General features: G+C 40.7%; 1 protein-coding gene across 2 annotated transcripts in view; it reads left to right on the top strand.

The window, feature by feature from the left end:
- Positions 1-2,763: 2,763 nt before the first annotated feature.
- The window catches only part of LOC105714194 (glutaredoxin-like protein C5orf63 homolog), a 67,381-nt gene continuing 53,888 nt past the window's right edge, over positions 2,764-16,256 (top strand). The window contains exon 1 of one of the 2 annotated variants that reach the window (XM_012448101.3): positions 2,764-3,130. The gene's annotated coding sequence lies outside the window, so the exon portion shown is untranslated. Of the gene's footprint in view, positions 3,131-5,323; positions 5,341-16,256 lie in introns of those variants that run through there. The other variant, XM_064366279.1, reaches the window with a different exon arrangement.

Here is a 16,256-nt window from a genome sequence, read left to right as displayed (position 1 = left end):
GATGTTTCTGTTTTGCTACTTCTTTTTTCTTTTAATGTTCCTGTTTTCATTTCAGTGTGTCTCTGAGCACTAATGGTAAATGTTACCCATTATGAATCCTACCTTTTTTTCTTTTTATTTGCACATGGCTAGTCATTCTCCTGATCATAACTACGCAGTGCATGTTTTCTCCCCAAAAATGGGTGAAAGTCTTTCTAATACTAATTATGCTTAGTGCTCATGGTTTTTATTGGATGTTTAGCATTCACACAGCAGTCGAGAAGGCATGATGACAAAGTGCTTTCCATTTTGTGTTGTGGTTACTCAATAACAATCCTGCTTCAGCACACACTTATGCAGTACATGAGAGATGGTGGGTGACTTTTTATTCCACCAAGTCTGTCAAGTGGGCATTAAGCAGAAAATGAGGTTTAGTTTCCCATGCTGCAATAAAACATACGCTTTAAAAAGGAATACAATTGCCTTTGAATTACTGTTGCTTCATTTTATGTACTACAGGGTCTTCAGGCAAATATTTCTGCAAACAGTCTTTCAGAAAAGATGGAAATAACTGGCATTTGTAGAGCCTGTTCTGGTTTATAAAGCATTTTTACATTTATTGTCAGAGCCTAATTTCTCTACTCTCAGATGCTAGCAAGCAGGGAACTGAGTTTCACAGTTTTGAGATGGCCTCTGGGACATAGCTTTTGATCTCCCTTACCTCTAGAATGGCTACCGGCAGTTTTAATAATGTCCTAAATCACAGGTTTCCAGAAGTAGTAGCAAACTTACCATTACCTCATATTTTTCTACCCAAAAATAATGCTATTCCCTTTGAAGCAAATAGCTCTCTACAAGGGCAAGTCAGCAAGGAAATGATCATTACAGAATGGAGAGGGATGTCAGAGGGTAAGGATAATTCCTTTCCACCATATTTCATTCTTTCCTCTGTTTTTATTCCATGGTAGCCTGACTCAATATAATACTCTAGACCAACAAATGCACTTACGTTTCTTTGGGCCATCAATAAATCAATCACCAAACCTTACAGTTGACAGAAACATAAAAGATTATTAAGACCAACCAGCCAGATCTGTACTAGTCACCTTAGAAAGGGGTAAATTTAATCTTCTAGAAGGAGTGAAAGGATCAGGAGTTCAGGTTCCCAGGGACAATAAGCAGCCAAGGTCATAGTTAATAGGACCTGGTTCTAGCCCACCTCCCATCCCATCCCACCTTCTGAACATTTAAACACTCAGGCTATTACAATGCTCAAGCATCTCCCATCTTAAAAAAAAAAAGAAAAAGAAATGAAATAAAATGAAATGATCTCTAAGATTCCAATCACTCAATCTGAAGCTCAATAACTTTCAAACCTTTCTCATCCAAAAATTTCCTTACAGCATCCCATAGTCATTGTCACCACTTCCTCCCTCCCATATAAGCCTTGACCTATTGATAGATACTTGGTCTATTCCCATCAGTGCTCTCCAAGTACTCTCATCCTCATCTCCAATTAAATCCTATTGACAAACACAATGAACATTTTTCAGTCATTTAATTGCAAGGCTGTAGCATTTGGCATGTTGAATCCTCTTACTCGTTTGAGTGCTGTGACACTAGACTCCCCTGGCTTCCTCACGCCTCCCTCTGGTTTGCTCTAATGCCTTCCCAAGCTCCTTTTCCAGGTTCCCATCTTGGCTCCTGCACTCTTTCTCTCTACATCTCCCTGGGTTAGCTTACTCCTTTCCTGGTTTTCAACGGCTACTTTTGTACTGATGCTTCTTTAATGTGCACCTCCTGCCCAGATTTCTCCCCCAGCTTGATTCAGATATCACTTTTCTAAAACAATCACTTCCATCATGCTGTTTAAATATATGGTCTTCTCTCAAACCATCTTCCTTCCCTACCCCATTTTTCATCTGATGTTTCTACCATCCACTCTTTCACCCAAGCTAGAGAGCCTAGAGGATCCTCTCTACTTTTCATCAACCTGACATTTAATCTACCTATTTCTTGATTCATCTCTTCTCTTTATTCCTGAGATTATGTCTTTAGTTCATAACTCTGTCACCTCTTGCCTGAACAACTGCCACATCTCTGAACTGATTGCCATACTTGCATATTTTCCTGCCAGGGTGCTTTATCTGAGATGAACATGTATGCACAGAGTAATATTCAAGATCCTTATTGTGGCACAAAGAGTCTCAGTGCTTAAATCCCAACCTTTTTTTATCCAGTCTCACTATTCCATTCTATCTGTTATGTCCTTCATGCTCCAGGAAAATGGAGCTGCTCAGGACTTACTGTTGTGGTCTTCATCTATGTGCTGGGTGCTCTGCTTGGAACACTGTCCACCTCCTCTTTTCCCCTCTCCTTCATCTAGTTAAATAGCACAGTCTTTAGAAATGAGTAGGGAAACCACCTCCAGGAAACCATTGCTGACACCCAAGGTGGGTCAGTTGCCTTTCCTGGGTGTCCTCATAATACTTCCTGCGCATTTCTACCCCAGAAGTTGACCTCTTTTAAAAATTGTTTGTGCACACAGGTGAATTTACTGTGAAACTAATGAAGATTTAGGGTCTTCACTTGCATAGACCCCTTCCAGGGCTCTCAGCTACATATATATAATTTTGCATTCTTCTTCTTAATCAGGGTCCCAAATTTGTACAAGCCATAAGTTCCTCAAAATTCAGATCCATCCCTTTTGAGGGTCTATTTATTTTCTAGTCGATAAATTCTATAAGGGTAGAGCCTTAGTCTTATTTATCCACTACACACATGAGGCAGTTAATAGTTGGTTGTTGAATGAATACAGGACCTAAAAGTCTAATGCAAGATTGGAAATGAAGGAAAAGACCAACAATGGGTGCAAGCTGCGGCAAATGTGGAAGCGGAAGTCCAGAGCAAGGAGTAACCTGAGAACAGTCAGGAGAAGGACATTATCTAGAATGCCAGGGTCAGGGTAAGGCAGTGAATCAGACCTCACACAGGGAGCAAGGGTCAGAAGCCAGGCAGGCAAACACAGGTCTGGAATGTGCAGATACTGGCAGGCAGAGCAGAGGAGTAGGTCCAAGTCCACACCAAAGGCCAGGGACCAGAGGAGCAAGACAATGCTAGCAGGAACACAGAAACAAGACAGCAACAATGAGTAAGTACTTCCTGCATGGTTCATGGTTTTCTATTGTTCTTTGGCTACAGAAACCATCCCAGAAGGATAGCCCAGCAAAAGCAGGGCAAGGATTTATAACAACCAGCCAAGTGATGGGGCATGAAGGGGACAAAGGATTCTGACTGCCAATGTGTTTCCCACTTGGATTGCTGTCCAGGGAATATCTGTTTCCAAACCTGAGCACCTACTGAAAGTTAAATGATGAAAATACTGCTGAGTTCACAAAGCCCTCTTCTTTTTTTTTTAAAAAAAAAAGGAATAAATAAAAATTCTGTTATCTATCCTGTTTTGAGGTATTCCTTTAAAGATTTGCTTTCAATGATGTGACAATAAATGGTTATGTTGTAGTATGAAATCAGGACAGCAGTTATGTAAAGGAGGCAAAAATTGTTTCATTAAAATGCATGGAGAGAGAAGCGATGGATTATAGTATAGATCATGCTAGAGATGAGCAGATTACTGAGCACCAGGCACATAAGGGAGACAGATTAATGAAAAATAAATAAAGGAGTTTCAGAAAAACAGCATGAAACTGAATACTGGTCTGCTGCATATCATAAAATATAAGCCCAAAGGTGAGTGGGAAATCATTTTATTTGGAATGTGGAGTTGAAAGTTAATGTTATTTGCTTCTTTGCCTATTCTCCATTGCATTTGTTTATCTTTTAGATAATTAAAGATATTTTTAATAATAGGAAACATCAATATAGTGCAATATCTAATGCAAGCTGCTTACCCTGGAAAAATGTCAAGGGCATGGTACAGCTTTCTGAATGGTATGGATAATCACTGAAACTTGTAAATTAAAAAACTGACTCTTCTTGTTGTGACTCTATTATGTGTTTTTTCTGAAGATCTTCATGGTTGTTTCTATGAAGAGGAGGCCACTTAAAGTATTAGGAGGAGAATGAAATTTGGAGTCAGATGATGCAGGGTCCAGAAGCCAACGCTATTTAACATTCATACCGTGTGATTAAAACAAATCACCAAGTGTCTTTGAGCTTCAATTTTTGGCAGGGAAAAAAATGACACCTGTCTTAATTAACTCAGAGTTTTCAGTGCATCTAAAGTGATATAAGAAAAAATAGTTTTTAAGAAGCTGTACAAACATAAATTGTAAACTGTAGATAACAAACTCCATCTGGTTTCAGCTGGGTGTCAGTTTCACGCTAAATGAAGAATAAGAAGGCACATAGCAACCACCAGAAAATCACACCCACCATATGTGTCGATAATGACAGTGTAAGACAGGTAGTGACTATTTTTTAAAATGGTATTAGTTTCTGATTATTTACTTAATCATTTTTAAATTAGGCTTATAATTTTTATAATGTATAAGGTTAAACAAGTCACCTCTTTTGAATTTAATAAGCTACATTATTTTTTATCATTATATATGCTTCTGAACATTTATATGCTTAATCAGAGGCTTAAAATTTTAAGGAAGGTAAAAATAGCTGGATTATATGCAAAAGCTCTGAAAAAATGTAGAAAACTGGTAGCAACTATAAGATGGAAATGATACTCTGTGAAAATAAGCAATGAAAAATGAGAATGATACTGTGACAATTCCCAATACTGGAGCAGTCCTCCACGATTCATGGACGTTTTTCCCTGAAAGCAAACTTAGAAGAAGGAGGTTAATGAGAAGAACTACCCCTGTCATTGCTGCATTTGTCCTTGGGGCCAAAGCTAGTAATCACATGTCCCTTCTCCACTGTCATTCTAACTGTCCCTCACTCTCAGCTGTCACCTCTATAGGTCTTGGTGGCTTATCTTAAGGTAAGACCCAAATGTTTATTCCTGAGGGGCCTGAGCCACTGGTATTCATACCTTCTCAGGCCAGAGCAGACACACATATCTGTTTACATTTATAATTGGGTAAGGAAGTAGCAAGAGGTACCTAAGTACATGGTCTGCATTCCACATGTTTTCTTCCCATCTCCTACTGTGGAAAAGCAGCCCTACCTCCACCTATTGATTAGGGACAATTACCCCTTCCAAAATAGTGACTTCTGCTTTGCCTCCTGGTTTCTAAACAGAGACTCCAAAAGGCCAAAAACAATGAGAACTTGTAGTTCAATGGGATCCTTGTTGTGTCCCCAGCAAGAGTATGCACACTTTGTGGACAAGGACCCCTAATCCTGCAAAGCCCAGAGTTGTAGGGATGAGAAGCAATGTTTCCTTAGGTGAGTACTGAGAGTGATGGTAACTGGGAATATTCCTGCTTCAACTCTTTGTGATATGGTTTGGCTGTGTCTCCACCCAAATCTCATCTTGAATTGTAGTTCCCATAATCCCCACATGTTGTGGGAGGGACCTGGTGAGATGTAATGGAATCATGGAGATGGGTTTTTCCGTGCTGTTCTCATGATAGTGAATAAGTCTCATGAGATCTGATGGTTTTCTAAAAGGCAGTTCCCTTGCACATGCACTCTTGCCTGCTGCCATATGAGACATGCCTTTGCTCTTCCTTCACCTTCCACCATGATTGTGAGGCCTCCCCAGCCATGTGGAACTGTGAGTTCATTAAACCTCTTTTTCTTTATAAATTACCCCATCTCTGGTATTTTTTCATAACAGTATGAGAAATTACAGTAAATTGGTACCAGATGCTGCTATAAGGATATCTGAAAATGTGGAAGCAACTTTGGAACTGAGTAACAGGCAGAGGTTGGAACAGTTTGAAGGGCTCAGATGAAGACAGAAAAATGTGAGAACATCTGGAACTTCTGAGCTGGGACAGCTCAGAAGACAGGAAGATGTGGGAAAGTTTGGAACCTCCTAGAGACTTGTTGAATGGCTTTGGCTTTGACCAAAATGCTGATATGATATAAACAATAAAGTCCAGGCTAAGGTGGTCTCAGATGGAGATGAGGAACTTGTTGGAAACTGGAGTAAAGGTCACTCTTGCTATGCAAAGAAACTGAAGGCATTTTGTCACTGCCCTAGAAATCTGTGGAACTTTGAAATCCAGAGAGATGATTTAGGGTATCTGGTAGAAGAAATTTCTAGCAGCAAAGCATTCAAGAGGAAGCAGAGCATAAAAGTTTGAAAAATTAGGAGCCTGATGATGCTATAGAAAAGAAAACCCCATTTTATTGAGATAAATTCAAGCCAGCTGCAGAAATTTGCATAAGTAACAAGAAGCCAAATGTTAATCACCAAGACTATGGGGAAAATATCTCCAGGGCATGTCAGAGACCTTCACAGCAGTCCCTCTCATTGACAGGACCTGAGGCCTAGAAGGGAAAAATGGTTTCCTGGGCCAAGACCAGGTACCCACTGCTTTGTGCAGCTTCAGGACTTAGTACCTTGCATCCCAGCTGCTCCAACCGTGACTTAAAGCGGCCAAAGTACAGCTCAGGCCCTTGTTTCAGAGGGTGCAAGCCCTAAGCCTTGGCAGCTTTCATGTGGTATTGGTCCTGTGGGTGAACAGAAGACAAGAATTGAGGTTTGGGAACCCCTGCCTAGATTTCATGATATAATAAAATGCCTGGATGTCCAGGCAGAAGTTTGCTGCAGGGGCAGGGTCTTCATGGAGAACTTCTGCTAGGGCAGTGCGAAGGGAAATGTGGGGTTAGAGCCCCCACATAGAGTCTCTACTGGATCACTGCCTAGTGGAACTATAAGAAAAGCACCACCATCATCTAGACCCCAGAATGGTAGATTCCCAAACAGCTTGCGCTGTGCACCTGGAAAAGTCGCAGACACTCAATGACAGCCGTGAAAGCAGCCAGAAGGGAGGCTGTACCCGGCAAAGCCATAGGGACAGAGCTGTCCAAGGCTATAAGAGTCAACCTCTTGCATCAGCATGACCTGGATGTGAGACATGGAGTCAAAGGAGATTATTTTGGAATTTAAAGGTTTAATTAATGCTCTATTGGATTTTGGACTTGCATGGGTCCTGTAACCCCTTTGTTTTAACCAATTTCTCCCATTTGGAAAGGGTGTATTTACCCAATGCCTGCACCCCCATTGTATCTAGGAAGTAACTAACTTGCTTTTTTGTTTTACAGTCTCATAAACAGAAGGGATTTGCCTTGTCTCAGATGAGACTTTGGACTTGGACTTTTGAGTTAATGCTGGAATTAGTTAATACTTTGGGGGACTGTTGGAAGGGCGTGACTGTGTTTTGAAATGTGAAGACATGAAATTTGGGAGGGGCCAGAGGCAGAATGATATTGTTTGGCTGTGTCCCCAACCAAATCTCATTTTGAATTGTAGCTCCCATAATCTCCACATGTCATGAGAGGGACCTGTTTGGAGGTAATTGAATCATGGGGGTGGGTTTTTCCCATGCTGTTCTCATGATAGTAAATAAGTCTCAAGAGATCTGATGGTTTTATAAAGGGCAGTTTTCCTGCACACACACTCTTGTCTGACACCATGTAAGTCATGCCTTTGTTCCTCCTTCACCTCCCATCATGATTGTAAGGCATCCCCAGCCACGTGGAACTGTAAGTCCACTAAACCTCTTTTTCTTTATAAATAACCCAGTCTTGAATATTTCTTCATAGCGGTATGAGAATGGACTAATACAGCTTGGTTTCAGGATCCATGTATTCTTGCTATTGGGGGCATGGCATCAAATACAGGTGTCTAACTTGGTGCATGTAATACTTCTGGAGCAATGACATTTCTTCCTTGCAAAGTATTGCCTCCAAAGCAGCACTTCATGTGGGCCTTCAGTTTCTAAGCTCTACAAAGCCAATTCCTTCTACATGGTGCAATTTTTGATATTTCCATTGGATTCCAGTGTCGTAAGCCTACTCTTACAATTCCTTTACTGTGAACGTGGTCCCTGGACAGATACTATGTTGTGTAGAATTCCATGCCTGTGGATCAGCCATTGTAGAAACCCCTGGATAGTGTTGCTGACTAAGACCCTGAGGGAAGAAAAAGCAAACCCATACCAAGAACAGGTAGAATAAATATCTGATCCTGAGAAGACAAACCACAGATAGCTCTCAGGATAGAAGGGGTCCAATGTAGCAAACTTGCCCCAACAAGCTGGTCTCCTTGAGGAATGGTGTCATATCAGGTGTTCAGCATTGATCTATGTTCTGGCAATTTGGGCATTCAAACAACCTAGTGGCTAGGTAAGCTTGGTAACTGGAAGCCCTATTTTTGGGCCCACGTGTAGCCTCTTTTTCTGCCACCATATTCATTCCACTCATGTGCCCATTGAGCCACTTCCATGATGGACAATGATGGCATGAATTGGTTGAGTAATTTTGTCTATTTGGTTGTTCAGGACTTTTCTATGGTGGATGCTTTCTGATGTGCATTAACGTGTGATATAAAAGTCTTCACACTTGAGGCCCATCCCACATGTCCATCCACATGCCTCTACCCCCAGGCTTCTTTGTTTCTAATCTCCCAGTTGTTTGTCTTTTATGCCCCTGACCAGCTGTGGTCACTCTTCTTCCACATGTAGTGAATGACTGGATATACCACTTACAGCTTCACCCATTAGGAGGATTTCCATTCATTGCTGTCTTTCAAAGCCCCACTTTGAGTGGCTGTAATGTAGGCACTGTCCTTTTTTGGCTGCACTAATTTATTTGGCCGGCCCATCTGTAAACCAAGTTCAAGGTTTTTCATTCACTTTGAGATGACCATATAAGACCCCCTTATATGACCATAAATGTGAGCTTGGAGAGGGGTGCTAGTGCATTTATGATAGGTGACAGCAGATCTGGGCCACCTGCTTATACAGCTGATTCATGCCCTTTGTCTCTGCATAGACTGAATCTTAGATGCACAATTTCCATCTTAAGATGCATTGTTGCTGGCTCCTTGTGACCGAATAATGCATGGTCACTTGGTACCATATAGTCAAGCATCCTATTTCAATCAGGACACTGTAATACACCAATGTCTTTGCTCATTTCATGCTGCTATAACAAAATATCTGAGACTGGGTAATTTATAAAGAACAGAGATTTATTTCTTACAGTTTGGGAGGCTTGGAAGTCCAAGATTGAGGGGCCTATATCTGGCAAAGACCTTCTTGCTGCATCCCATGATGGAAATGGAAGGGCAAAAGAGCAAAGTCTTTTGCAAGACAGCGAAAGGCACTGAACTCGTCCTTTTATAAAAACCCACTCGCACAAAGCTAACCCACTCCTGATAATAATGACATTGTGAGGGCATAGCCCTCATGACCTCATCACCTCATAAAGGTCCCACCTCTCAATGCTGTTGCACTGGGGACCTGGTTTCTAATGTGTAAACTTTGAGAGACACATTTAAACCACAGAAGCCAGCCAGAAACATTCGCAAAATAACTGTGTAATTTTCTACTGAGATGACATAGCCTTGCTACAGAATTCCAGGGCCCTTCATTGTGATTCTCCCTCTGAGTCTTGCCATAAATCCCATGCTGAATCTTTTCCTACCACCAGCACCTCCAACTCCAGTGGCCATATGATATGGCCCCAGCAGTAGAGCTGCTTGCATCACACCCTGGATCTGCTGGCCCAATACATGGACTAGAGTAGGAGTCTTATAAACTTTACTGAAACTATAGTTCCCTGAATCTTCATAAGGTTTATTTTCCAATCTTTGAAAAACATGTTCTTAACAAAGGCTCCCAACATACTAGTAACCTCTTGCTTGTCCTGCCAAAGCTACATGATGTTATCAATATAATGAATCAATGTAACAAACCACAGGATGTTCAGGTGGTCCAGATATCTTCAGATTATACTATGATAAAGAGTAGGAGACTTAACATAGCCCTGGGGCAAAACTCTAGATAAATAATGTCCATTCCACAATCTAAACTATTTCTGATCCTCTTTTCTAGTTGCAATAGAAAATATTTCACCAAGTCAATGGCCATATACCATGTAGCTTAGGATTTATTAATCTACTCCAGTCATAAAAACATGACCAAAACAACAGCAGCAATTGAGACTACTGTTTGATTGAATCTGTGCTAGTCTACAGTCTTTCTCCAGGATTCATTCAGGTTGAGCAGGACCCAGATTGGTGAATTAAATAGAGATGATTGAGAGTATCACCCCTGCAGTATTTAGGCCTTTAATGGTGGTAGTAATCTCCACTCTTCCCCAGGATGTGAAATTTGTTTTGATTTACACTGTTGGCCATGGAGGGGTGGGAGTTTTAAAGGCTTCTGCTTAACCTTTCCCACCATGATAGTGCTTATCCCATAGCCAAAGATCCGATGTGGGAGTTACTCTTTAAGTTTATCAGTTCTGGTAATGTACTCAGACACCAGAGAAATAACCACTGGGCATGTCTGCAGACCCATAAGCCAGCTGGAAGCCAGAAATTAACCAGCACTGTATTTTCTGTCTCATTTCCCCCCACTCTAACAAGGGGGCCCACAATGATGCTTTGGCGCTCTGGCAACAATTTATACTTTGTTTACATAGACCTCAAAATGTCTGAGTATTCTTCTTTCCCTGGTGTATAGTCATCCAAGTAAATGGTCATGGTCTTTTTGAAGAAGGACTAGAAGAGCCATCACAGTATATTCTGGCTACAGTATTGCAAGGTCCTTCTTCCTGGGAGTCCAGCCACTCTTCAGTCAGTGAGCTCTAGTTTTGAAAACTGGCTAAGATCCAATAACAGAGGAAGAGCTTTTTTATTGGAGAATCACCTTCATTCTCCTGCTGTTCTATTCTTGTCTTCTGATTAAAGATGTTCAGCAGCAGCTTTATTGGCTGCCTGTCTATGCTGTCCCTAAAGATACCCTGCTTTCTAAACTGTCTTCACAACCACCTGCATGTCAAGCCCCCTCAACTGCACCTCTAACCTTGCTAATCATTATAGTCATTCTGACCTCCCAGCTTCAGGCAGTTAGATACCAACATCTGACCTCTCTTGAAGTCAAAGAAGGGATTATTCCCATGGTTGTTAATGAGCCCAGCCCTGGGATCCACCTGTCCTACCATCTACCCTGACCTGCAGAGGAGGCTCTCCACTGGGTTTAGAGAGACTGGTGCCATCTCACTGGCACATTCCTGATGGCCATGGTGTGTGGTGTGCCCTCTAGACCCTCCCATGGATCCTAAGACTCCAGTAGGTCTTAGGGTCTCACTTAACATATTCATTCCATCTGGCCCATTTTCCTAAGTCTTTTCCTTTCTGTCAGAAAAACTCAGCTATTTTTACTTTTCTTCTCATGGCCCATTGCTTCCTTCAGATTTCTAGGAGTCACTCTAGCAGCAATTCTGCCCCATCTCCTAGGATCCTTGCCAGCGTGTTAAATTTCATGTCCTGAGAAAGTGCCCCCAAGTCAATGAATTCTGGTTTAAAGAATCTTTTGTCTGGTCCCTTTAATGAAGGCCCCTCAGAATCCAATTTTCCTCTGAATGAAGGCCCCTCAGAATCCAATATTCCTCTGAATCCTGCTGGTACAGGACAGCCAATACTTGCAGCTCCTTCAGGGTATAATCTCTTTCCTCCCTTATCAGGCCTCGTATATCTCCAGCCAGGTTATGCTGGAATTTAGCCCAAGTTGTGAATCTAACGGCCAAGAGAGGAGATGGGGGCAAGTGCTAGTGTGACTAGGGAGTGGTGGGCCACCCCTGTAGGCTCTGAGGATTCAAGGTTTCTGCAGAGCCACAATTCTTAGGGGCATCCATTGCAAATGTCTCTATCCCATATTTCAGGGTCCCACATTTTCCTAGTCAAAGACCTGAAGTTAACATAACAGATATGCCTTTGCTGAGCATTTAAATGCATCCCAAACTCTGAAATTCCATTGCATTCTGAGTCTGCCTCCCGGCTGTGTCCAAACTCCCACTGAAGTAGAAAAGGGCCTCTTTGTAAACTACCAAGTCCTCTGGAGCTCAGATTTAGCCTTTAGCTCTTTGTTAACTGCCTCAGTTTCTCTTCAGTTGTCCTTCACTCCCAGAGGCATCATTACCACCAGCCAACCTCACAGTTATTGTAGACATCATTCCCTCATATCTTTCAAATACCTGAATCATCACACTGATAAAGGTGTTTCTCTCCACCGGGACATTTTCCCCAAATCATCACAGGAGAAATCTTTAACAAGTGGACCACTACCTTGTGCCAGGGATTATCTATGTCCCATGTTCTATTCAGGCTGGGATCCTTCTTACCAACCAAGCAGTAAGTGAGCCAGTCCTCAAATCTTATCTTAGTATTTCCTCACACCACTTCTGGTACTACCTGTGTCAATTCAGATGCTCCAAGAAACAGACACCGAGACAGAATGAGATGCGCAAGAGACTTATTAGAGACATGCCTGTGAAGGAGCAGGAGTAAATAGAGAGAACCTTCAGACAGCAGTGCATGTCTGACAACAGTGGAGAAAAACTGGGTAGGAAGAACATCAGATTGCAGGGCAGTTCTGAGAACAGCCAGGACAACATGGAGATCCCAAGCAGGGGCTGCCTGTGAGGGGAGTCAGGCACCTGCCTGGCACCAGTAACTCTCATGCTCAGTCATTGCTTGGGAGCAGCCAGGGAAAGCATGGCCTCAATACAAACACCTTGGCAGATCTGAAGGTACAGCCACAGCTGCTAGAGGCTGCATGCTGATTCTTCTCCTGCAGCAGGTTCTCTCAAAGGGAGATCTGAAAAGTCCTTCTCCATGGCACCACACGCATGCAACAAAACACACACAGAATGGCATATTCGAGCAGGAGACTCAGCTATGAATGAGCCCTATTAATGTCTGTTATTCATTAATGCATATTAATGGGCATCGGAACTAATCACCACCTTGGAATGATTCACACTCTGTTCATGCAGGGCTAGATCAATAAAATCCTCAAGGATTCTAGCCTTGAATCCTCAGGGCTAGAAAATAAAATTGTTAAAAATGCAAATATTAATAAAAATTATGACTTCTCAGAATGGTATATGTTACACCAAATTATAGCTATTATTAAGAGTCAGTAAGGATGGCAATAGTGATAGTTGCCTTTTCTGATGAAGGAATTCGAGATTAATTGGCAATAAATCTGCAAGAAGTGCTTCAATCAAATATAGAAGCAGCACAGATCTGTACATTTTTTCTCATGTTTTCAAACATTGTTTACCATGCCTTTGTTAAATGTATATTATATTTATTCCAAGGTACATATTGTGAGACGAGCATAAAGTAGCAATTTGCTAAAGATATGCACACACAATGCTTTATCCTGTCTTTTAAATTTCTCATAGATCTTTTTCTTTCCCATTGAATGCCTTCTTTTCTCTGCACCTGAAAGAATTTTAAAGCAGTTACAATATGGTTCTGGAAGAAGGTAATTACAAGTGTGATGTGAAGATTGTATCTTCATAGCAATAACCTGAAATGAGATGAGTTATCCATATTATCTAATCAATATAGGCAGACACTAATTCAAGCCTCAAAGAATTTGGATGTTGTTCTTTTTTAAGAGAAAATGTCTGAATTAGGAGCCTTTTATTGTGGCTAATAAACCAAATAATCTACCTTAATTGTGTTGCTTTTACCTAGTCCCTATTGATCTCTACTTTTTCCAAAGTCCTTGAGAATTTAATATCCATAATTTTCATTCAACACACATTTATTTGTTCTAATAATGATTTATGATAGCAATACTACCTTTTACTACTATATGTCCCAGAGACTATGTTCAGACTTGAATATAAAAAAATTAAGAGGGATCTTGTACTCAAGGACTCACAAGCTAAACGTAAGACAAATGTGTAAAGCCATAGCTAAGGGTTTTACAGAGATAGGGACAAGGCACTCTGAGTATGTAGAGTAGGCACATGAATGAATAGTCTCCCGTATGTTATTTTCCTAAATAGCATATTGTCAGATCTTTAAAAATAAATCTCACACTTTTTTCCAGCACCTATAGTAAACAATGCATCTAACATATGTTGAACATTTATAATAGGCATTATAATATATTTTCTCTTTTTTTGGTCATTCCACCAATATTGTCGGGTTTGATCTTTGTTGATCATCCCTATCAGTAATATCCTTAATGACCTAGAGAAAGAAACAAGAGGCCGGATATGGTGGCTCATGCCTGTAATCCCAGCACTTTGGGAAGCCAGGGCAGGAGGATGGTTTGAGCTCAGGAGTTTGAGACCAGCCTGGGGAACGTAGTGAGGCCCCATCTCTACAAAAAATTAAAAATTAGCTAGACATGCTGGTGTACATCTGTAATCCCAGCTACTTAGGAGACTGAGGCGGGAGGATTGCTTGAGGAGGGAGGTTGAAACTGCAGTGAGCCATGATTGTGCAACTGCACTCCAGCATGGATGACAGAGCAAGACCCTATCTCAAAAAGAAAAGACAAGAAAGAACCCAAGAGATATTATATTTACTTCTTAGAGAAAAAAATACAAAAGAGCATTTAGTATGACTGAAACCTATGCAAGGTAGGATCAAAGTGTTCTGGGAGTCAAAGCAGAATGCCTCGGGGAGAGTTGCCCCTATCTTCTTCCAAATACTGGTTCGTTCATTCTTAAAAAAATAAAATCAACTTTTATTTATTTTAGATATGGAAGTTAAAGGTGCAGGTTCGTTACATGGGTACATTGCACACAGGTAGTGTGCATAATACCCAATTAGTAGTTTTTTAACCCATGCTTCCTCCTTTCTCCCTCCTACCTCTAGTATTCTACAGTGTGTATTGTCCCAGTGTTTAAGTCCATGTGTGCTCAATGTTTAGCTCCTAAACATAAGTGAGAACATGCAGTATTTGGTTTTCTGTTCCTGCATAAGTTCACTTAGGATTATAGCCTCCAGCTGCCTCCATGTTGCAGCAAAAGACATAATTTCATTCTTCTATGGCTTCATAGTATTCCACGGTGTATATATACCACATTTTCTTTAACCAATCCACCATTAATGGGCACCTAGGTTGATTCCATGTCTTTAATATTGTGAACAGCATGGCAATGAATATATGAGTACATTATGTCTTTTTGGCAAAATTATTTTCTTTTGGATAGATATTCAGTCATGGGATTGCTGTGTCAAATGGTAGTTCTGTTTTAAATTCTTTGAGAAACCTCCAAATTGCTTTCCACAGTGGCTGAACTATTTACATTCCCCAACAGTGTGTAAGCGGTTCCTTTTCTCCTTAGCCTCACCAACATCTGTTGTTTGTTGACTTTTTAATAATAGTCTATCTGACTAGTATGAGATGGTATCTCATGTGGCTTTGAGTTGAAATCCTTTGATGATTAGCAATGTGGAGTAGTTTTTCATGTTTGTTGGCCCACTTGTATGTCTTCTTTTGAGATGTGTCTATTCATGTCCTTTGCCCATTTTTTAATGGGATTATTTGTGTTTTGTTTGTTGATTTGTTTAAGGTCCTTATAGATTCCTGGATATTAGACCTTTGTTGGATATATAGTTTGAAAATATTTTCTCATATTCTGTAGGTTTTCTGTTTACTCTGCTGCTAAGGGTTTGGTTTTTGTCTTTTGTTTTGTTTCGTTTTGTTCTGTACAGAAGCTCTTTAGTTTAATTTAGGTCCCACTTGTCAATTTTTGTTTCTCGTTGAAGTTGCTTTTGAGGACTTAGCCATAAATTCTTTGTGAAGGTTGATGTCAAGAAGGGTATTTCCTCGGGTTTCTTCTAGAATTTTTATAGTTTGAGGTCATACACTTAAGTCACTATGCATTTTGAATTAATTGTTGTATATAATGAAAGGTAAGGGTATAGTTTTACCCTTCTGCGTATGGCTAGCCAGTTATCCCAACAGCATTTATTGAATAGGGAGTCCTTTCCCCATTGCTTGTTTTTGTCAGCCTTGTTGAAGATTAGATGGTTGTAAGCATGTGGCTTTATTTCTGGGCTCACTATTCTGTTCCATTGGTCTGTGTGTCTACTTTTGTACCAGTACCATGCTGTTTTGGTTGCTATAACCTTATTCCACAGTTTGAAGTCAGGTAGTGTGATACCTCCAGCTTTGTTCTTTTTGCTTAGGATTGCTTTAGCTATGTGGGCTCTTTTTTTTGTTCCATATGAATTTTAGAATAGTTTTTTCTAATTCCATGAACAATGATGTTGGTATTTTGACAATAATAGTGTTGAATCTGTTCTGGGCACTATGTTGTGGGTAGTATGGCCATTTTAATATTATTGATTCTTCCAATCCAAG

Source organism: Aotus nancymaae, unplaced genomic scaffold, assembly GCF_030222135.1.
Source record: "Aotus nancymaae isolate 86718 unplaced genomic scaffold, 86718_ANA_hifiasm-v0.15.2.pri h1tg000064l_1, whole genome shotgun sequence".
Lineage (NCBI taxonomy): Eukaryota > Metazoa > Chordata > Mammalia > Primates > Aotidae > Aotus > Aotus nancymaae.
This window is presented reverse-complemented; position numbering and strand designations above follow the sequence as displayed.